The sequence below is a fragment of the Neofelis nebulosa genome, chromosome 6, assembly GCF_028018385.1.
Source record: "Neofelis nebulosa isolate mNeoNeb1 chromosome 6, mNeoNeb1.pri, whole genome shotgun sequence".
Classification (NCBI taxonomy): Eukaryota; Metazoa; Chordata; class Mammalia; order Carnivora; family Felidae; genus Neofelis; species Neofelis nebulosa.
The window spans coordinates 43,977,152-44,000,148 of record NC_080787.1 but is presented as its reverse complement, the minus strand read 5'-3'; the positions used below and the strand labels follow the sequence as shown (position 1 = coordinate 44,000,148).

The 22,997-nt window shown below is 48.5% G+C and overlaps 1 protein-coding gene across 16 annotated transcripts in view; it reads left to right on the top strand.

The window, feature by feature from the left end:
• Window positions 1-22,997, top strand: part of TRERF1 (transcriptional regulating factor 1) — a 228,946-nt gene that overhangs the window by 87,060 nt on the left and 118,889 nt on the right. For 14 of the 16 annotated variants that reach the window (XM_058733955.1, XM_058733953.1, XM_058733951.1 and 11 more), the window contains one exon: window positions 17,372-17,454. The exons of the other annotated variants lie outside the window; for them this stretch is intronic. The gene's annotated coding sequence lies outside the window, so the exon portion shown is untranslated. The remainder of the gene's footprint in view (window positions 1-17,371; window positions 17,455-22,997) is intronic. 16 annotated transcript variants of the gene reach the window in all.

Genomic DNA, 22,997 nt, shown 5'->3' with positions numbered 1-22,997 from the left:
GTGTACTTGATTCCAGGGCAGCCTCCGGTGGCCTCCCTGAGTCCACAGGAACACGAGTGCCCTTCCCCGTGTCTGGAGAGGGCTCTGCTTCTGCCATGAGCCAGCGCTGTGCTCTTGGTCCCCATCTCTGCCCACTCACCCCTGACCTCCTCCATCGAGGACGGCTTGGGCCTGCCTCCCTGAGATGGGTCCCCTTATTTCACGGAGCCCCTGACTGCAGTTCCCATAGCCAGTTTCCTGTTTCCCAGCACATCATCTGGTGTGACTGCCTTCGAAAAGCCCAAGCTGGAAGCCGGGAGGATGGTGGTGTGTGGGCCGTGGGCTTCCTGCCCACGAAGGACTCGGCTTCCGTCAGGCCTGGGCTAGTGAGCTCCCTGCTGTCGGTCCTCAAGGCGCATTGCAGCTTGGCCTCGGCCACGGTCACCAGAAATGGGGACAGTCTTTGGCCAGAACCTATAAACAGTCTACCCAAATGTTGTTGGGGGAAGCCAAGTTCTCGTTTTGTTTGCTTTTCATTCACTTTGAAGGTTCATATCCAGATAGTTTTCACGGATCATTTAATGGCTGCAGATCACAGGGATTTGTGCCTGGGTGGGTGGTTTCAGTCTAAGTGCCTCAACCAGCACCTTCTTTCAAGAACACACAGAACATACAGAAGACTTCTGGGATGCAGTAGGGTAATAGAGGTAAAAGGGGCACATAAACCCTGTCCCCAGGGAGCTTCCAGTCCAGTGGGGGTGGCTCAGCCCCTGATATTGGGTGCTCTCAGTCTCTTGGGGGAAATACAGTGCCAACCTTCATGGAGTCCCCAGTCTAATGGAGGAGACCTAGGATGAATTCACAGTCTGATGGGTGAGATAGTTCATATTCTTGGGGAGCTCCCAGTCTGATGGAGCAGGGGAGACAAACCCTGCTTATCCAGCCTGGTGGAGGAGACCTGAGTCTTGCTTTCTGACCCAGTTTGATGATGTGTGACGCAGACAGAACCCTCAAAGACATGGAAAGGACAGAGCAGTTCTTAACTCCATAGCCTTCTTTCTCGGTCCGTGAGAGAAGTGGGGGGAGATAGGAGAGTCCGTGGTAGCCGGGGCAGAGGCAGATTCAGCAGCACCCTTTGACTGGGCTGCAGGAGCCGCTTTCACCGGCCTCTGCCCGCCCAGCCCCACCCCGAAACATGTGGAGGCTGCGCTATCTTTAGTGGTCACCCTTTGTAATCTTTAGAGGCCGTTGCTGACGTTGCTGCTTCCTGGGCTGGACCTTTCTCCCTAGAGAGCTGTGCTTTTTGTGGGGCGAGAATTCGGCTTGGGGCAGGGGAGGCAGTGTGGAATGACTGGGGGCTTCCAAAACTTGGCCACAAGTCCCTAAGTCCCTGGGCTTCTCCGGATTCACAGGGTGAGACTTTGGGACCCTGTTTTAAGATCAGAAAATAAGAATATCGTAGACAGGACACGAGACATCATCTAGTCTTATCTTTCCATTTTCACAGAGGAGACTGTGGAGGCCCAGAGAAGGGAGAAGTGTTCTTCTCACTGTTGCTTAGAGTTTGTGCTGGGCTGATGGCCTAGCCCCTGAATTGGTCCCTAGCGAAGAATCCTGGCAATAACAACAATCAGGGAGGTCCTGGTAAAGCCTGTGCCAGGTTAGTTACTCCTCCTGCTCAGAGCCTGCATATTCCCATCCCACTTGGAGTAAAACCAAAGGTATTTCTGTGGCTTCAGGACCGGCCTGATCTGGCTCCCATCCCCCCTCCCTCTCTGTCTGCCACTTTGTTTCTCATTCATGCCACACAGGACTTCTTACTGTTCTTTAAACATACCAGGACATTTCCACCTCAGGGCCTTTGCACTCGCTCATCCTTTCACTTGGAATATTTTCCCCGGATATCTGTATGGCTCACTCCTTCACTTCCTTCAGAGAGCCCTAAACTGACCATCCTAGATAAAATGCCTTCCTTTCCTGCCATTCTCTCTCCCTTTTATCCTGCTTTACTTTGCCTCCAGAGCATTTGTCACCGTCTTAAACGGTATATATTCATTTATTTCTTAAAAAAAATTTTTTTTAAAGTTTGTTTATTTTGAGAGACAGAACAAGCAGGGGAGGGGCAGAGAGAGAAAGGGAGAGAGAGAATCCCAGGCAGTCTCCGCACTGTCAGCATGGTGCCCCATGTGGGGCTTGAACCCATGAACTGTGAGATCATGACCCAAGAGGAAACCAAGAGTCAGATGCTTAACGGACTAAGCCATCCAGGAGGCCCATATTCATTTATTTCTTAACTCTTCTTTGTTTCCTCCCTTTAGAATGTAAATAGGGGTGCCTGGGTGGCTCAGTAGGTTGAGCATCTGACTTCGTCACAGGTCAGAATCTTGCAGTTCCTGAGTTCGAGCCCTAAGTTGGGCTCTGTGCTGACAGCTCAGAGCCTGGAGCCTGTTTCGGATTCTGTGTCTCCCTCTCTCTGCCCCTTCCCCGCTCATGCTCTGTCTCTCTCTGTCTCTCAAAAATGAATGAACATTTTTTAAAAATTCTTAAAAAAAGAATGTAAATAGTGTGGGGCCTCTGGCTGGCTCACTTCGTAGAGCATGAGACTCTTGATGTCAGGGTTGACTCTTGATCCCAGGGTTGTGAGTTCGAGCCCTACATTAAGCATGGAGCCTACTTAAAGAAAAAAAAAGTGTAAACAGGGAAACATGGTCTATTTTCTTCAGCCTATGTGCCCAGAACGTGGGTGACACATAGTAAGTGCTTTGTATCTATTTGTTCAGAGAAGGAAAGGAGGAAAGGAGGGAGTATAGTACACAAATTGAAATCACTTGATGTTAAGGATGGTTTGATTTGGTTAGGTTAAAAAAAAAAAAAAAAAAAAAAAAAAGACTTGCTGGGTGGCAGAAATCCTATCACTTTCCAGTGGCCATCTGGACCTACATCTTGGGTGTGGTGGGCTGGTAGTATTTTTCTGTGTGCCCCCTCATTCCATCTGTCTTGTGTTACCCTTGTACCTGTTAACTAGCAAAAACTAGGTTAAATTTCACCCTTCCCAGAAACAAATGGGTTTATAAATGCCTTGGACTGGAAAGACTCTGAACCGTGCACTGGAGCTCTTCCCACCTTTTGCCAAACCATGGAACAGAGATTGTATTGATGGAAGGAAGGCATCTTCTCCCTTGGGGTTTATAAGTGTTAAACCTATCTGCATGACCAGACTCCCTTACCCCAAAGGCAAAGACAAGTACCCAGAGATTTGTGTTGAGGATCTAGGGGCTGATTGAGGGCGGGGGGTGGGGGTGGGGGGCATACACCCAATGTATCAATTTTGGTTGAACTCATGAAGTTGGAAGGTTGGAAGGGGAAGCTGAAAGCTCCCGGGGTCTGGTCCTGCCTCTTTTTGTGGGTGGCCTTGGCTGGCTACTTCCCCTCACACAGCCTAGCTTCCTCATCTATAAAATAAAAGCGATGAGTTGAACCTGTAGGTCAGGGCTCCTGGGGATCCATGTGGATGGGTTGTTCCTAAAACCCCCTCCATTCTGACATCAGCGCAGTGCCGCTCTTTGGATCAAATACCAGGTTTCTGACTTCCTTGATAATGCTGGAAATAGAGGTGACAGTTAAAAAAAAAAAGTAAATGTTTAAAAAGTTTTCTCTGTGCCAGTTACTTTAGTAAGTGTGGGTTTTTTTTTTTTTTTTCTTTCTTCTTCTTGGTCTTAACCTGTAAGCGATTACGAGATCAAACAAGTTTCGGTTTGAGTCCCCCTGCTTTACAGTCTGAGTCTGTACCGCGTTGACTACCAAATTTGCTTTCAGCTAGTCCGGCTGTTCCGGGGAGGCCTTATCAGCCAACTCTTCAGCCGTCTGGGTTGGAAGACTTGGTCTTGGGCAGCGTGGAGGCTGGGTTTTCAGCATCAGCAGCGTAGACCTGGCGCCTCTTCCGCGTGGTTCTGCAGTCCCCCTCCCCAGCCCCCCAGCCTGGCTCAGTGACCTTCTGTCACACAGCCGTCTCTTTGCCTAGACTGTCCGGTTTCAACCGCTTCCCAAACCCCGGCCTCTTGCCCAGGATCAGCTACAAAAATTTGCTGGGCCCAGCCCACGGTGAAAACGCGGGACCCCTTGTTTAAAAATTGAGGCTTTCGGGGCGCCTGGGTGGCGCAGTCGGTTAAGCGTCCGACTTCAGCCAGGTCACGATCTCGCGGTCCGTGAGTTCAAGCCCCGCGTCGGGCTCTGGGCTGATGGCTCGGAGCCTGGAGCCTGTTTCCGATTCTGTGTCTCCCTCTCTCTCTGCCCCTCCCCCGTTCATGCTCTGTCTCTCTCTGTCCCAAAAATAAATTAAAAAAAAAAAAAAATTGAGGCTTTCAAGATGGCGACAGGGCATTAAAGCAGGGGCGGGCGCTGTAAACCTACCCAGGTCACACGCTGCCCTTGTGGAATTTATAAAACACATTGGAAGAGTCATGACAAATTTTCTCAGAAGGAATTTGAGGTGTTTCTGCCATGGCCTGTGTGAGGCAGGGCTTCTGGCCTGAGCCACTGTGGGTGGCTTCATGTCTGTGCAGGGGGGGTAGGGTTTGGCCAGTGTCCTTGAGTGCCGGTGGGAGGCTCAGAGGAGGGTGGATTACAAATGGTTGCTTCGCCCAAGCCAGCCCCGAGGACACTGGCATCTCCTTCCTGCGAAAGCATCATTTGCTTTGCGATTTTTAAAGACTTTTGATGGGGTATCTGGGTGGCTCAGTCAGGTAAGTGCCTGACTCTTTGATTTTGGCTCAGGTCATGATCTCTCCGTTCAGAGCCCTGTGTCGGGTCCTGTGCTGACAGCATAGAACCTGCTTGGGATTCTCTGCCCCTCCCCCACTCCCGCTGGTGTTGTCTCTCTCTCTCCCTCCCTCCCTCTCTCTCTCTCTCAAAATAAATAAAAAACAGTTTAAAAAATCTTTAAAAAGCCTTTTAATGGACAAAACAAAGCGTGGTATATCTCTATGGTGGAGTACTATTTAGCCACAAACAGGAATAAAGGGCTGCTGTGTGCTACAACATGGATGTAACATGATGAAAACATGATGTTAAGTCAAAGAGGCTGGACACAAAAGACCACATATTTTATGGTTCCATTTATATGAAATGTCCAGTATGGGTGAGTCCATAGAAACAGAAAGCGGTTGCCAGGGGAAGAGGGAAATGGGGAGTGACTGCTAGTGGGTATGGGGTTTTTTGGGGGGGGTGATGAAAATATCCTGAAGTTAGTGGTGATGGTTGTACAACCTTGTGAATATGCTAAAAGGCCACTGAACTGTTCAGTTTAAAGAGTAAATTTTACGGTTCACCAATTTCATCTCAGTTTTTAAAAAGGTGAAAATAAAAGTCTTTGGAAGGCTTAGACTTTAACTCTCTACCCTCTGCGCTTGGTGGGTGTTGTTGGTTCAGGGCAAGGTGGGCCTTCTCTCCTTCCAGGAGCCCCTCCGCCTTCTTCTTGCCTCACCTTCAGTCACAGATAATCTCTTGAGCATCCCTCATGCAAAAGCCTGTTTTCCAGGAACGATCTTCTGGAAGCTTTCATGCTAAGAGGCTACACGGCTACTAAGACTTAGCTTCATCCAAGGCCTTTGCATGTTTGCTTATAAAGGGAGAAAACTTTCAGGTGAGACAAATGAACGTTCAATTTTAGAATTCCAAGTAAGAGCAAGTGAGTATGGAAGGTTGTTAGTTTACATGGGGTCCAGGGGGTGGCTAGGTGCCCTTTCTGCCCACCCAGCGGGGGGACCCCCAAAATCAGGGCCAGGCTGGCAGTAGGTATCAGGCTGAGAAGCATCCCTTCAGGACAAGCAGGCCTCGCCAGCTTCCTTTATTCTTTTCCCAGCTAGGGGATGGCGGGGGTGGGGGAGGGGTGGTGGGGGCAGTTTGACTGCGGAGGACTGCTGGGGTGGGGGGCATCTTTCCAGTCAGGTCTCATTTCTGCTGTGTTAACGTGCTTCGTTCTTGAATCAGGTGGCCCCAATGTGAGACAAACCCCTAGCCTACCTCTTCTGCTCCTGTCCCCATCAATTCAGTCCTGCTCATCCTTGCTCAGGGCTGCACCTCCTCCCCTGTCCCTCTCTCATCCCCTGCTGCCTTCCCCTCTGTCCCCACTGTCACAGCCCTATCCTTCAAGACCCAGTGTAACTCAAGCTTTAGCTCTTTAAGAATCCCCTTTAGACAGTATTAAGCGCTCTTTCTTCCTATTTTTGTGGCTCTTGAATTCCGAGATCATTATTTTAATCAACTTTGGTTCTTCAATGCCTAACACAGTGTTTATACACAGTAAGCACTTAATAAATGCTCTGAGCATGACCTGAGCCGAAATCAAGAGTTGGATGCTCAACCGACTAAGCCACTCAGGCGCCCCATGCACTGATCTAGATTCTGTCACTTTGTTGGAGCTCTATTGTGTGATGGAATTGGTGGGGCACGAGGCCTTTGAATATATCCTGCCTGGCCTGCGAGAGTTGCTTTTCCCTGAGCCTCTTGGGTTTTACCTAGATCCCTAGGGACGTTAAATTCCCATATGATTGCTCATGGGTAAAAGGCACCTGCTTACATCCTAAACACTGCCCTTACATTCTGCCTCTGTGGGGAGGAGGGGAGTGAGCATAAGACAGGGCTGTACAAAAGCCCCGTGCATCTGATGATGGACAGAGGCCCTGGCTCTGTTGGCTAGGGACCCAGCATGAGATGGCTAGCACCTGCAAAGCATTTAGCTGGAGAGACTTTAATGACGAGTATTTAGAGAAGTGTAGTCAGAGTTAGGCAAGCCAGAGTATAAGAGGCACCTGAGGGCTGGCGAGAGAGGGAAACTGTTACCTCCCTTAGGCTGGGAAGAGGGAGCTCTAGAGTTGGGGAGCAGGGGCCCCCAACAATAGCTGTGATGCCGTAGGGATACAACCACTGCCGCGCTGTGGTGCGGTGGAAGGAAGAGGGAAATGCTTTCCCTTTAGCCAAATCCATCTGGAAGCCTGGGGAGCCCAGTTGATGCAGTCGGTGGTCCAATAAGAGCAGAGAACAGTGTGTTTGTGTCAGGTTCAGAATACCCACCCCTGGCTGCCTGGGCATTCTAATGCTCAGCTGGCTCTTACATTTCTTAGGTTATTCAGCATGTGACCAGTCAGCTAGTGTCTACTTCTTCCTAGAATCATGGCTGTTCTAAAGAAGAAAGTCCCTGGCTACATCAGCAGGATGGGCATTGGGTGGTTTTGATAACAGCACGAAAAACAGATAATATTCATTGATGGCAGGCCCTGAGCATCCTAAGCATTTATGTGCATCCTCATTAAATCTTTGCAATAACCCCAGCAGGCAGATACTGTTATTATCCTCGTCTCCACCATGCTACTCGTAAAGTACAGAGGGCTGGGAGAGCCAGTAGGTTGCCCAGTCGCATAGCTAATGAGAGGCAAAATTGGGCTCTGAGCAATTCTGTCTGATTCCCGAATGCATACTTGTGACCCCTCACTGCCTCATTGTCTCATCCCTCTGCAGTGGGGCCCTACCCACCCTGTGGTCAGTGCCACATGTGTGCTGGCCTCACTGCCTGGGATGGTCTTCCTACTTCCTCCCCACTTGACCCAGTTGAACCCATTGTCAGGACCCACTTCCAATCTCACTTCCTCCATGAGACCTTCTCCAACCGGTGCGGGCCCCCACGCCTCTCATTCGGCAGTCAGTGGCAGATAACTCTCCACCATTCCTTCAAGGGATTATCCGGCTGTTTTGAGTGTGTACCTCTCCTCAATCTCTAAGAAGACTCCAATTTTCGTTGATACAGATCTTAGGTCCTGAGTCTTTTTTTGGACCCTTCACTCACTCAACAGGTTGAATTGAAGAGACTTTAATAATGTATTTATCTGAAGAGCTATAGGGTTAAAGGAAACAACAGTGATGGTCTAGTGTCCATGGACCAATTGCAGGGGATGGGGACGTGGGGAAGAAGCAAGCCATTACCACTCCAGAGCCTGAAAGGATGTCTTCAGAGGGAGCCGTCATGGAGCCCAGGGATGGCTGTGGCCCTGGGAGAGGACCCACATGGTTAGAACTGATGGATCTGAGGATTGCTTTTCTACTTAGTTGATAAATGCCCACTGGAAGCCAACAGGGAGGACTTTTTGAAAGGAAAGGAAATAAGCTAGAGCAGAGTCCAGTAGGAGCTTACAGTCTAGTTGAATGTTTGAGGGAGAGAAGATGGGCACGTACCCCTACCTAAAACAGCACAACACTTCTGCAGAGTGGTATTTCTCTCTGGACAGTTGAGTGTACCATTAGTCAAGACTCAAGCCCAGTGGAGGTGGACATTTGAGGGACCAAAATTGTTGAAGGCTTCCTTCTTACAGGATAGGAGGTGGTGCCAGTCCTGGGGCCTCCACGAGTATTTCCCAAAAGGCCTCACATAGGCCATAGAGGCTTCTGGGTGGAGCATTGGCCAGTTGGTGTTTGAGCAGTCTTGAAGTCTCAACGTTCTTAAAAAATGTCTCTTGAGGGTCCTGGAAGTTTGAGGAGTTGGCAAACATCCTTCACCTTCAGGGCCTCAGGAGAGGCTTAAACACCAGCCATGTTCCCCACACGCCTCAGGAATTGCCCAGAACCACTTAGGAAAATTCAGTGTTTCACTGGAAGGACCTCAGCCTTCCTCCCTGTGGTGTTGCTTAATCTCATTTCTTTTTTCTCTATTCCTGTTTTTTCCACCCACTCCTGTTGGCCTAGACCCAACTAAACACTGGAAGGGTAGAGTGAATTGTGGGCAAGCAGAAGGATGAAAACTCTTTGCTTGGGCCTCTCTTTGCTACATTTTGGTGTCAAGTTTCTCCAGATTTTTCTCTCTGCTGGGTCTTGGATGTGCTAGGAGATGCCCCAGACATCCCAAATGCCCCTTCTCCTCTGAGCACATCACACATCCTCCGGCCTCCAGATGTTTAAGCTCATGGTTCTTGCTGCCTGGAAGACTCTCTCACCCCTCTTCACTGCCTCGTTAGACAGTAGGGAGCAGTGGGGACTGTGTGTGGAGAATTCCATAGAGTATACTCCATCTTAAGAGTTTCTAGACTCCCGATCTACAAGTTGTGGGTTTGATTGCTCCTTGGAGCAGGCCTGGCTGCTTGCCTTGGCAGACACCCAGGAAGAAAACAAGTAAGGGTGGGTCGCACAGCCTCGATAGAAACTTAGAGACAGGGACCAGAAGAGACCCTCAGGAGAGACTGCTGATCCATGTGGCTCAAACTCAGGGAGAAGGGCGAGATGAAGCTGAGGCGGCCAGACAGGTCCCAGAAGGGGCTTGACAGCTAGGCTAAGGCACCTCTTCTGCCGCTATTCCTGGGGACTGGCGGGGCTTGGGTGTGGCTCGGGGTCAGTTGCAGTGGTAGACTCGGTCCCAGAGAGACCTCTTTCGTTTTACAAAAAGGAGATTTCTCGATACGTATCACCAGACTGGCCCTGCTCTGGCACCTTTGCTTCTCAAGGCTATGTAGGTTTCAGAGATCAGATAATGTTTTAGGTCCAGGTTTTAACCTTTCATTATTCCCTTATAATGTAAACAGAACATAATAAAGATAAGCAAAGAAGAAAGGGAAGTGAAATTAATGTCACCCATAATCCTGCCGCCTAGATATCATTTACATTTAGAACTTGGGGATGGAGACTTCCCAGATGATTTTCTGTATTTACAGAGTGGAAGCAAACTATTTAGATGGTGTTTGTAGATATATTTTGTAACCTCTTTTGTGTGTGTGTGTGTGTGTGTGTGTGTGCGCGCGCGCGTGTGTGCGTGCACGTGCCCGCGCTCGTGTGAGAAAGAGAGAAAGAGAGGGGGAGAGATTTGTTTTGTCCCATTAAAAAAATGCTTGCCCCAAATTAAAACAGAAAGAGTATAAAGAGAACGCCCCCTGCCCTCCCGTTACCCCTGATCCTATTCCTCAGAGGTGGTCCTCTTTAAAAGTTTCCAGTATATCCTCGATGAGGGAAAAATGTAGAAGGGATAACGTGCATGGAACAACAACCTGGAAATACTGGTTGTTGTAAGTTGTGCAAATATCACTTGTCACATGTCAGTCTGGAGGAAGGTGAAGGGTGGGTTTGGAGAGACTGGGAAGTAGTTTGCAGTCAGTGAAGGGGCTTTCAGAAACAGATACTGTGGAGGAGCGCCTGGGGGGCTCAGTCCATTAAGCATCCGACTCTTGATTTCGCCTCAGGTCATGATCTCACAGTTTGTGGGATTGAGCCCAGCATTGGGCTGTGCCCTGAAAGCACGGAGCCTGCTTGGGATTCTTCCTTCCCCTCTCTCTCTTGCCCCTCCCCACCTGCACACGCACGCTCTCTCTCAAAATAAATAAACTCAAAACAAAGAAAAAGATATTGTGGAGTTAGGGAAAGGAGGAGATGGCGAATTTTTGAGGCCTGGCTTTTGTTTGGGTTTGTCACCCGGATGTTGTGAGGAGCCGGGTGAGTAGAGGTGTGGGAGACTGTGGGCAGGGGCCAGATACTATTAAATCTTACCTCCTGGACGAGGATTGAGGTAGGGCCAGCAGCAGGTATGCAAATGAGCAAGAGACCTGTCTGGAAGCAGTGACAGTACTTGGTAGATATTTATAAAAATACCCTTGCTTGACAAAACCAGAAGTTGGTAACTCTGTGTTAGTGCCCCAAACTAAAAGAGAGAGAGAGAGAGAGAGAGAGACAGAGAGAGAGAAGTTTCAAACAAATCTCTGAATGCTAAGAATCTGAGTTGAGACTGCAGAACTGGATGGGGAGTCCCTACGTGTCAGATTTGGGTTCTGGTTTTGTCTCTGGCTATGCAGTCTTGGACCGTGCGTTAATTTGCTGAGATCTCCATTTTCCTAACTACAACAGATCCACAGTTCTTAATCCTGGATGCACATTAAAATCACTAGGAAACTTAAAAAAAAATACCCAAAGCCGGATCCCCACTCCAGCCCAGAGGTGTCCGACGAATCTCTGGGGATGAGGCCTGGGAATGTTTTTTAATGCAAGCCAATGTTCAGAACCCCTAGGTCAGGTTTCTCCTAATTGCTCATTTTAGCCCGAAAACGTTACAATTCTGCGTGTTGTATTACATAATTTTGTTCCTTTCAAATACGGTGCACAAAATGTTATAAACTTGTTACAGACCAAGAAGTTTTACTTTTGATGAAAAACTCCCCTTAATTCTCAGTTGGCCAATGATATAAGGCCAGCGTCCTCTGTCGTTAGTCAGAATCCTAAACAGAATGAAACATCAAATAATTAATTTTTGCTCCGGGAGTTGAGAGCCCGGACTTTAATTTCTCATTCTCTCATTTTGAAGAAGCTACTGACTGGAGGCCTGAGTCCACCTCCATTTAAAAGAAGACCCTGAAAGGTTCAGAGAGGAGACATTACCGGAAATGTCTTCTGCTAGGAGAATCATAGGTACCGTAGGTTCCAAAATAAGAGGTCCAGTTGGGGGAGTCTTTATCGGATCTGAATTCTACATGGAGTAGGGGATGTTTAAAGAGATTGGGTGCTGTTTTATCTTTACCATAGAAGTTTTTGGTTTTGTCTCTTCCTAAATGAGTCATTTTTTTTTTAAAGGAACCTAACTTGGGGAGGTGGGGAAAACACGGCTGGAGGGTGCCAAGGAGGCAGTGGGTGGGCAGTGAGGCTGACAGGGGACTGAGCTTGCACTTGGGCCTTTCACCCGGGAGGGCAGGAACCAGGGACCTGTCTGCTGAAGGTGCATCATGAAGAGCGACACCACCCAGTAGGGGATAAGGTCGTAGAAATCATATTGACGTGGTTTATTCATTCATCAAGCACGCTTAGCAACCGTATGGTCCGGTCTCAAGGCTCAATCCGCAGGTGCTGAGAGAGTGTGCACAGAGGGGAGGAGATCTCCTAGTTTTCACTCTGGGGGAGATGGGACACAGATGATGGACGTTAGGTGTGTCGCCGTTTGCCTCCACTTAACATGATCTGAAGTTACGGTGCCCATGCCAGCGTGAACGGTGCAAGTAACACGAAAATGTTAGTGCCAGGCAGCATTTCAGAGGGAGGAAAAAATGGCAGCCTGGTGACCCCATTGTGGAGCGGTTGGGGGGGGGGGGCTGGTGAAACACACATTGGCCAGACATCTCCACACATCACTTCCTCTTTCTGTGCTGAGTTCTCCCAGCTGAGAAGTGATCCCACACACCTAAGTCACCCAGGCCCCTGGTTGCTGTTCGGGGGCGGGGGGTGTTCACTGCTGTCCTTGATGCCTAAGGAGGTACAGGAAGGACAGAGGGTGGGGAGGAGTTGACAGACCCTGCCTTTGGAAAACCAGAGCAGCTCGTGTGATTTGGCCCACGTGCTTGTGGTGAGGAGGAGCACAAGGCAGGGTGCTCCCTGAGGCCCAGGAAGAGTTTTGTGCATTTGGAACGCTGGGGGCGGGCACACTCCTTTTAATCCACCCTGACCCCCGAGAGGTGCTGGTTTTCATCTTTTCTGAGTGATGTACAACCTCCCGCAGTTGTGCCTGTGTATTTGCTAAGTTTGTCACAAACTTCCTGTTTGGGTCCGGTGTGAGGCCCGAAGCTTTGTTGTGTTTTGAAACCCGGGTGTTCACAGAGGTCCAGCGCCTTCTCTCTTAGAGGCCATGGGGTGGCCCTTTTGTTCTCCTTCCCTTTGCTGACTTGGCCATCTTTCTTTGCAAACCTTCTCTCTGAGAAGTGCCCTGTAGCTTCTGTACTTGTTCTCATTATACAGGTTTGAGAGTTCTGAGATTTGAAGGCTGGAAGGAGGGAGGGGGGCAGCATTTATTGGGCCCCTTATATAAAGCCAGGCACTGTGCTAGATGGTTTTATACATTTGTTTTATTTAGGCTTCACATTAGCTCCTGCAGAAACAGGCTCAGAGAGGTTGAGTGACAAGCCTAAGATTGGACAGCCACTGGGTGACAAGGTCAGGACTGGATCCCAGGGCTGACTGCAGAGCTCTTTATTTCAACTATGTCATGAGGACCATACTGTGCCTTCAGTTCCGCTGGTTTCAGGAGACTCGGATTTCTTATCGGGCCTCTTCACAGACGGCATCACCTTGACCCCTATAGTGTTCTCCCAGACCTTTTTATTCAGGTATGGGGTGTGATTTGATGGCCTTTACTGACTTTCATCTTCCCCACTCATCCTCCTCCTGTGGCCTCACGAACCCCAGAATTACTGTGTGGTCCCTGACTAATGACTGAAGTAGGTTAAGGCCAACTCCCAATTCCCCAGAAATGGAGTATCCTTTATCCTACTTCTGGGCATCCAGGACTGACCATTCTGCTCATCACCACGAACCCTGTTGAGCTGGATTTCTCACATCTCAAGCTCTTCGCTTTAACAAGGAAGAAGACAGGACATCTATGTCTATGGGAGCATGTGAAGGGGTAGCGAAGGAAGGATGCCAAGACCTTGAATATGTAGGAGCAGGAAGAGGACGGGGAGCTAAATCTATCTAGCACCCTCCTTCTCACTGGGATAGCTCTTATAGAATGCCAGACTCCAGGTGCTCCTGTGGAGGAACCAGAAGTATGCTTCCGGATACTTCAAGATGGCCTTGTGTCCCTTCCCTGACCCATCCCAGTTCTGTATTTTCTGAAAAACTCCTACAAGTATATCATCTGAGCTACATGAGAATTGTTCTGTAGATCAAGTCACGTTTGCCATTCAAGAGACCCTGTGTTGAGCAGTGGGCAATTCCAAGCATTTTTGACACGAATACTAGTCACCCTCACGGGGTTTGCAGTGTACATGGAAGGTAAATGCATGGAAGGTAAATCTCAGAGGAGCCAGAGAGCTATGAAGCTGGGGTGGTGTGGCTCAGTGGGCTGCATGAGAGGGCCAAGAGCAGGGGGTCAGAGGGGTGGAGCTGCAGGGGGAGGGGAACACCGGAGGAGGTGGAGCAGGCGGTGCATGTGGGAAACAAGATTGAAGAAGCTAATATGGGGGGCGCCTGGGTGGCCCAGTCGGTTGGGTGTCTGACTCTTGATTTCAGCTCGGGTCACGATCTCAAGGTTTGTGGAATCGAACCCCACGTCGGGCTGTGCGCTGACAGTGTGGAGCCTGCTTGGGATTCTTTCACTCTCCACCCCTCCCCGACTCGCACAGGTGCTCGCGCTCTCTCTTGCTCTCTCTCCTCTATAAAAAAAAAAAAAAAAAAAAAAAAAAAAAAAAAAAAGAAGCTGATGTGCATCCTTCATGAAGGGTCCCAAGGACTGGCTGTCGAGTTTGAAATTTTCCTGTTATCAGGAGCTGCCGAGGCCAACTGAACCGGACGGGGTTAGGTAAAAACAGTGCTGTGGGAAGAGTCCTCTGGCTCGGTGCCCTGTAAATGGGGACTGCCGGGAGGTAAGAACGCATGGATCCTGTTGAATTCTAGGAGTGAAACTCTGAGGGCTGGGACGAGGGTGGTGATGTGAATACAGAAACGAAGACGGAGACATGGAAGATTTCAAACCCAGCTCTGCCCCTTGCTGCCCATGTGACCTCGTCGAGCAGGTTACTGAATTTCTTGAATCTCAGTTTCATCGACTATGCATGGAAGCTAAAACCACTTCACAGGATTGTCGTGTGAGGGTTTAACTTGTGTCGCACCCAGCACGCAGCTGTGGGTGCCCGGGCAGAGTAGGAATCCTCTTGTGGTGTACGAGACTCGATGTGTGACTAAGAGGGAGGAATCGGGAGTGCAGGGTGAGGGCTCGGAGGGCTCTCCAGGGGCTGACTCTGGGAGCCTGGGACAGTCACGCAGCATTGGCAGAGGTGGACGGAGCTGTTTGGGCCTCCGGATTCGGTTTGGGGAAGACTCTTAACCCAGGCTGCCGAGGGCCTCTCCAGAACCCCACAGCCCTGAGGATTGGGTCTCTGAAACCAAGGCTTCTAGTTTCCGCTGGGCCCTCTGTGTTGCTGGCCAGCAGTAGGCTCTCTCTCTCTGACCGCTGTCACCGCTGGGTGAGGCCGGTGAAGCACTGAGGGCACAAAATTTAAGGAGGCTTCCGGTTTTAGGGCCACCCCTACACCTACACGACTCCTCTCAGTGAGGCGTTTCACACCGCATCCCCTATCAAGCTCCTGTCTGCCCATATTCATTCAGGAGACAGCCTGGCTTCATTTATTCATTGACAGGTTCTAGCAGCTCAGCTTTGAGCCCTCAGGTTCCTGTCTTCGCTCCCTTGTGGGTACTGACATTGGGGCTCATCCAACCTGATTTCCTTCCACTCAGAGATGGACGCATCCCCCCTCCCGGCCAGAGAGAACCTTCTTCCTGTACGTGAATCCCCCCGCTCTCCTGTCACTCCTGGGACCTCACCCCCTTAAGGAACCTGGTTTAAGCCGAACCTCAAACCTTCACCGTCTCTAGTTCTCATTCTCTTTTCTCCTCCCCTCACAGACAGATGTCTGGAAAGAATCTGCCCTCAGGTTTTGCTTCTTAGTTGACACAGCCCACTCAGGCTGGTTTCTGCCTATGGGAGGTGTGCCTGGCACAGGGGAGGGACCTGATTGGATTTGCTGCAGAGGACTCCTGCCTCCCACAGGAATTGCCCTCTGTCAGCTCACCTGTGGCCTCCATATTACCACACCCATGGACGCTCCACTCCTTATCTTTCTGGACTCTTCGCTACTTTTGACATTGGACAACTTCCCCCTTTCTGCACCTCTCTTGGCTTTTTTCATTCCATAAATAAATCTCTCAACAATTATTTCTTGAGTACCTACTAGGTACCAGTATCCGGGACAAACCATAATACCATGCCCCTGCTTTCAAGGAGTTTACAGACTGGTGTGAGGGAGGAAGGTAAAAATACAAACAAATGTCAGGTGCTGATAAATGCTACGAAGAAAAATACAACCGGGGAGGGGCATAGGATGGGTGCTGGGGTTATAGGGGAGAGTCTCACTGAGAAAGTGACATTGTCACAGGAGCCTGAAGAAAGTAAAGGACGCCTGGGAGAAGAATGTTCCAGGCAGAGGGAAGAGCAAGTGTAAAGGCTTTGAGGGAGGGGCCTGCTTGGGGATGTTTGAGGAGGCCATCCTGGCTGGAGGAGATTGAAGAAAGGCAGGGTAGGAGAAGAAAACATCAAGGAAGAGGCCAGGCCAGGTCATGTGGGCCTTAAAGGTCATTTCAAGGACTTTGCCTTCTATTTTGAGAGAAATGAAACACTATAGGAGTGTTTTGAGCAGAAGAGTGATTTGTTGTTGTTGTTGTTGATTCATTTTGAGAAAGAGCATGGGCATGAGCATGGGGGAGGGGCAGAGAGAGACGGGGGGGGGTGGGGGGGGAGAGAATCCCAAGCAGAGGCTGCACTGTCAGCACAGACCCCAGCGCGGGGGTCCATCTCGTGAACCGTGAGGTCATGACCTGAGCTGAAATCAAGAGTTGGCGCTTAGGTTAAGTGCCACCCAGGCGCCCCAAGAACAGTGATTTAAATGATCACTGAGGCTGCCGTGGGACCATGGTGTATTAGTTTGCTAAGGCTGCCATGACAAAGTACCACAAACTGGGTGGCTAAAGTCACAGAAGTATATTTTGTCACAGTTCTGGAGGCCAGAAGTCTGAGATCAGGGTGTTAGCAGGGCCTCGTTCCCTCTGAAGATACTAGGGAAGGATCTGTTCCAGGCCCCTTTCTCACCTTCTGGTAGTTTCTGGGCTTGTGACAGCAGAACAGCAACCCTCTCACACATCGGCGTTCTCCCTGTGTGAGGGCCTGTGTCCTAATTTCCCCTTTTTGTAAGGATACCAGTCAGACTGGATGAGAGACCCACCCTACTCCAGGATGACCACCTCTTCACAGCTAATTACATCTGCAGTGACCCCATTTCTACATAAGGCCCTCATCTGAGGTACTGGGGTTAGGACTTCAACCTAGGAATGTGGGGGACGTGCAATCCAACCCATGGCACAATTCAACCCACAGAATAGATGGATTATGGAAAGGCAAGGGCGGAAGTAGGGAGACCAGTTAGGAAGTTATCGCAATAGCCCAACAAGAGAAGCCGCTGGCTTGGACCATCGTGGTAGCCATGGAGGTGGTGAGAAAGTGGCGAGTCTGGGGATATTTTGAAGAATCACGTTGCCATCATTTGCTGGTGGATTGGATGCGGAGTGTGAAGGAAAAAGAGGAGTCGCCATGACTCCTGGGTTGCAGGCCTCAGTAACTACAAGGGAGTTGGGTGTCTTTCTTTCCTAAATTCTCCTCTCCCTTGGGGACCCTCCTCAGCAGCTTTTGCAGGGTCCTCCTCCAGGGCAGGCCTATCAACTGTTGGATTCTTCAGGGCTCCATCCTGGACTGCCTCTCTGGTCTCTCCTGATCGATAGGATCTTTCTCATGTTGAGGGCAAATATCCTGAATGTGCTTTTTGGGTCCTTCCCACAGGCCCCGGCTCTGGAGGATGCTGAAGGAGGAAGACATGGGAGCAGGACGACCCTGAAAGATTAAGCCTCCCAATCCTGCAACAGGTATAGCTGCTCTGAAATGCTTTGTGATGAAGGAGTCCTAAAAGTGTTTCTTTGCTATCTGCGGTGTGGAAAATGCCTTGCGAAGGGGAGGGGGGCTGCTGTGGGCCTGGACAACCCTAGATTTCTGGAAAAGGTCTCTCTGGGAAATGGTTGGCGATTATGGATTCACGCGCTGGAATTCAGCATCCCTTGGAATGGGGCTGAGGGCACCGTGCCGTGTCTCTCTTGACTTTTGCAGTTGTTGTGAATAGCGGAGGAGCCAAAGGACCCTCATGGATGGTAGCTCTATCTGCGTTCAGGGGGAATTAGACATCTCTGGAGAGCTGCAGTACAGAAGGCTGCGCTAAGAACCCCCACAGGGCCTGCCAGAGGCAGATTTCTGACTCCCCATTCTCTTCCAAGCTCAGTTTGTCCCTCTAGAAAATGGGCGCATAGCCGTGATTCTTCTGCCAGGTCCCACGCAGATGGCGTCTGAAGGGTCAATAAATTTGTGTATAAACAGATTTTTTTTCTGTATGTTTAAACCCCGGCATAGCAAGAGATGGCTATTTTCCACAAATTCTCGGTGACGGCGGGGAAGGAGGGTGGCGGGTGTCTAATGTGATATGTGCAGGTTGTTTTTCTTGGCACGCGCCACACTTTTCATCTCTCTTATGTGGGACTCAAAGCTGATTGCTTCTGTTTCTCTTTTGTTGTGCTTGATTTTGATTTAATTTTTAAGCCATTGTGTCTTGGGGTTCCAGTAAGAAACAGATGGCTCACTCAAATGGAGTAATCTAAGAGCTTTTCCTGAAGGGGCTGTTTATAGTGGCGTAGGCAGGGTTAAGAGAACCGAGCACAGGATGTGGAAGCATCCCAGGGCTAGTGACGTCAGGGAGCTGTTACCATACCTAGTCCTGAAAGAAAGAGGGAAGGACTGGTTATTAGAACTGGAAAGAGAAGCTACATGGAAAGGTTATCTCTGGTAGAAGGGTGCAGTCAACCTTCAGCAACTCTGCTGGGGAAGAGTCAGGGGAATAAATCTCCTCACTGAACTCACTTGTCAGTTCTCCCGTCTCCTGATGATGCCTCCCGTTAGGCACACTCAGTCAGAAGCTAGAAGGCGGGGAGCCATACCGATGCTGTCCAAAGAGATCAGATCCTCTGGGGAAGCAGAGCTGAGTGGAGAAGGGTGAATGTAGAGGTGCGAAAGGGAAATATCTGACCAAGCAAGAGATACAGGTTGCTTAGGTTGTATTGCAGAGGATGTCTCCATCCAAAGAGGGGTTTTGTTTGGTGGAGTGAGTGAAACGTTGCATTATTAGGTCAGCCACATAGATCTGTTGGACTGTGAGGGCTGGAAGGAGCAACAGAAATCCTCTAATCAAACTTCACCCTTTTTTAGTTGAAAAGACCCAGGAAAGTCAAGTGACTTGCCCAAGGCCACGCATGAATTCATGAAAGTGTTTCTGGGAAGCCTGTGACATTTTTAGGAGAAAACCAACACAAAACCACTTGAAACAGTTACGAAACAGTGTAAAGCAAAATCCAGGTACTTGCAGGAGAAAGGTGTGAATTAGTGTTTGTTTTTTTCTCACGTGTCAGTTGGGATTCTTTGGGGTTGTGACTGTCATAAAACCTAACTCAAAAGTGCTCCCACAGCACAGGGAATTAACTAATCAGCTCATGTACTTGCAAAGTTAGGGATGGGGTGGGCTGTATTGTGGATGTGAACTAGCAGCTCAGCATGATGTCAACCATTATTTCTTTCCATCTCTCTGTCACTCTTCCATGATGTCAGTTCATCCTCAGGCTGGCTTTCCTCAGGGAGACAGAATGGCTGCAGGAGTTCCTGGGCTCACAGTTGCATCCCTCTGGTCAGGAGGAAAGAAGCATTCCTTCTGGTAAAGAAAGTCCTTAGAAGATTGAGAAAGTGTCTTTTCCAGAATTCCATCCCCAGGAAACCAACCCTGGCATTTCATTGGCCCAAATTGAGCCATGTGCTTATTCCTCAGCCAATCCCAGTGCCCTCTGTTGATTGGCAGGGATGGGAGGTTTTTCTGGTTGGTCTATCCCTCTACTGGAGGAGTGTGTCAGCTTTCCCTAAAGCACCAGGACTGGCAGGAAGAGGACGAGACAGAGCCGGGGGTGGGGGTGGGGGTGGGGGTGGGGGGTGGGGGGGGTGGGAGGAGATGGGTACCAGGAAAGTGGCAGCTGACATCCACTCTACTGTATCATGCATAGAAATCTATAGAAATTCCACTGATCTAGACCCATTGTTGGAAGTAACAGTGAGACAAAACCTGTTTTTAACTAGTGAAAGTCTGCATTTTAAAATATCTTACCATAGCATAGTTTCAGACAGAATCTTCCCAAACAGTTCCCAGACAGGCTTGCAATTAGCATCTGCTTCTCACTACGTCTTAAAACACAGGACCTTCTAGTAGATTGATCGTGCCTTCTACTATTCTGTTTAATTTCTCATATGCTTATTCAACCTTTTTATAGCCAGAGTAAACACTGAACTCAAATTCTGGGTTAGTGGAGATTAAATTACATTAATGAAGTTCCTCGTTTAAACCTTATCTATAAAATGGGAGTAGAATAGCACCTACTTTATAGGTCCGTTGTAAGGATTAACTGAGATAATCCAAGTAAAATGCCCAGTGTCCCAGTGGCTGGCCCAATAAATGTTATCTTTATTTGCTTCATATATCTCCAAATATTGTCACATTTATGTGTTTATGTGTGCATTTAGTCTAGGAAATTAACTCTCTTCACTACAAATTTATTGTTTGCCACTGATTAGTTCAGTTAGAGATGAGGTAAATAAAGGTGCTAAAAAATTTAGTGTTTATGGATTTTTTTCCACTGGAATGGTTTTTATTTTAGAATTCAGTTCGGGGAAAATCTAAAAAAAAGAAAATTTTAGTAGCGTACAGTTAAGTTAAACGTAGGTATAATCCCTGGCAGTGAGGGGATTTTTATTTTGCAGTAACTTATTAATATATTCTTAGTTGAAAAGTTTTATAAGTAGTTGAAGGCCTGGAGCACCTGGGTGGCTCAGTTGGTCGAGTGTCTGACTCTTGATTTCAGCTCAGGTCTTGATCTCATGGTTCTTGAGATTGGGCCCCATATCGGGTTCTGTGCTAACAGCACGGAACCTGCTTGGGATTCACTCTCTCCCTCTCTCTCTGCCTCTCCCCTGCTCTCACTCTGTCTCTCAAAATAAATAAACATCTAAAACACATAGTTGAAGGCCTGTCATGATCTATCCCAACTGATTTTCTTGCCTTTGTTCTCAGTTTGGAGGCTCCAGAAGGGGCAAGTGACCCTCTTCAGCTTTGGCTTCCCAAACCAACCACACCATTTGGGGTTTTCTGAGTGGATGGATTTTAGGATCACCTGAATCAAGTGAGATGCTGTAGAAGCAAGAATCTGGTCTTGGGCATTTATTTCAGTTGAAGTCTAGCTGACAAAATGCTGTGAATTGTTCTCTAAAGCTTTTAGTGCCATAAAACTGACCTCTCAGAATCTCAGCAGAGCCACCTGTCTTGGTTCGGGGGTTCCCAGATTAGCGGTGGGAGAGCACAGGTTGATCCTGTGCTCCCTCGAGTACCCTCAAGCTTTATCACCTATGTTTCAAAACCAGGAAGAGATAACCTGATAATGCGGGGTGAATAGGGTACAGTGAGGGGTCTGCAGATAGAAGAAAAATTTTTCCAGAACAACCAGGAACTTATAGACCTGAGAAAAATTCATACTCTCGCCCTTGCATATTGACAAAGATCAGTCTTAAATTTTCTGTAGGTCGTTTGCTGACCCTGGAGCTGGTCACCATTGTGATAACTAGATGGGAACCAGTGATAATTAGATGATTGACCCTAAATTACTTGGTCCAGACAAATCGTTCTCATATGTAGATGACTTGGATGAAGAACTATCAAAAAAATTGGAAGGGATTAGCCTAGAGCTACCAGCTTCTTATCTTGCTTTGCCTTCCTTAGTGGAGGGATGTTTTAAAAAGCCTAACATCTGTTAGCATAGAATTTCATAAAAGGGTTTCATTTAAGAAAAGGAGTATTTTTTCCTGACATTGCCTGTAAAAACTACCTCACGCAGTTGGATCCTTCATTGCGATCTGTGGGTAACAAGAATTGGGGAGATGGAGAGTTATTTACTTCATGTGCAACTATAGGGGGGCAAATCCTACTTTTTAAAGACTCTCTTAGAGCCTAGGAATTCTCTTAAGCCATATCTTTATTTGACTTAAAGGAGCCGGAGAAATTCACTTGAACGCAAGGCTTGATGAGTCCAATTCATTTTATAAAGAAGGAACTGTTTACTCTCGTCATTAACTTAGAATTGTTAGTTTGATTTTCTGCCAGTAGAAAGAAAATCTTGCAAGACCTACATAGTTCAGATTAAAAGGTATGTCAACAGTTTTTCTTTTTCCACAGTTTCACCCTAAAAATGATAAATCTGTTTGGTTGGACTTGGCCTCCAGTTGTGTGGTATGTGCCTCTATGTGTGGGAAAGCGCACACACACACACACACACACACACACACACAGAGAGAGAGAGAGAGAGAGAGAGAATTTAAAGCTCCAGAAAGGAAAGGGTGCTTGTGAGAAATCAGTCACTGGTGTTAGGACTTGTAGTAACTGTTGCATCTTGTAGCTGCCAAAACAGTATGAGTTAAGATGTCTTTTGGAGTCCTTAAAAAAAAACCCAACATATACCCAGCCACCCTTGGCATCCCAAACAGTCATAAAACATTCCTCATTCTGCTTCACTTCACATGCCTGCTTGGCTTTGCCACAAGCATGTTTTGCCTTCCAGCCAGGGATTAAGCTTCTGTGTGAGGCCATGACTGGTGTGAAAGCAATTTCTCTGTCATTGTTGAGGGGGGAGAAAAAACCGCTTGCACGCTTGTGCGAAATCCTGAGTGGAATTATGGAATCCTAGCTCCGAAGAGGGTTTTGAGGTCCGTGCCTTCCTGCCGGGCTATTCTAACACTCATCACCTTGACTGACAAAAGGCGACCTAATCCCAACACTTCGTTGACCTCTAACACTTCATGGATCCCCTGTGAACAAGGACAAGAACTGAGATGTGTCTTTCTCAAGAAAAAGCAGACCATTGGCCAACATACCACATATGCAGTTACTGCCCTGTTCACATCCTTGTTCTTGGGCACGGTGTCACTGTTTGAGTCCTGGTTGTATTCTCACAGATGCTCATACAGCACAGTCCTCGCCTGTTCTAGGAGACCCTCCATCTTCATTCAGACTCCTTACGACTTGGTTCTCCTCAGGTGTATCTCTCTCCACGGCACGTTATTCAGTGTGCCTAGTTATGGCTCCGTGTTCTTTCGGACAGACATTACCACAGCCCCCTTGCTTTGGTCAACTTGGGCTGCCATAACAAAATACCACAGACTGGGTGGCTTAAAATAGAAATTTATTTCTCACAGTTCTGAAGGGGAAGTCTAAAGATCAAGGGGTTGGCAAGGCAGGTTTCATTCTGAGAGCTCTTAGGATAGTTTGTAGGTGGCCGCCATC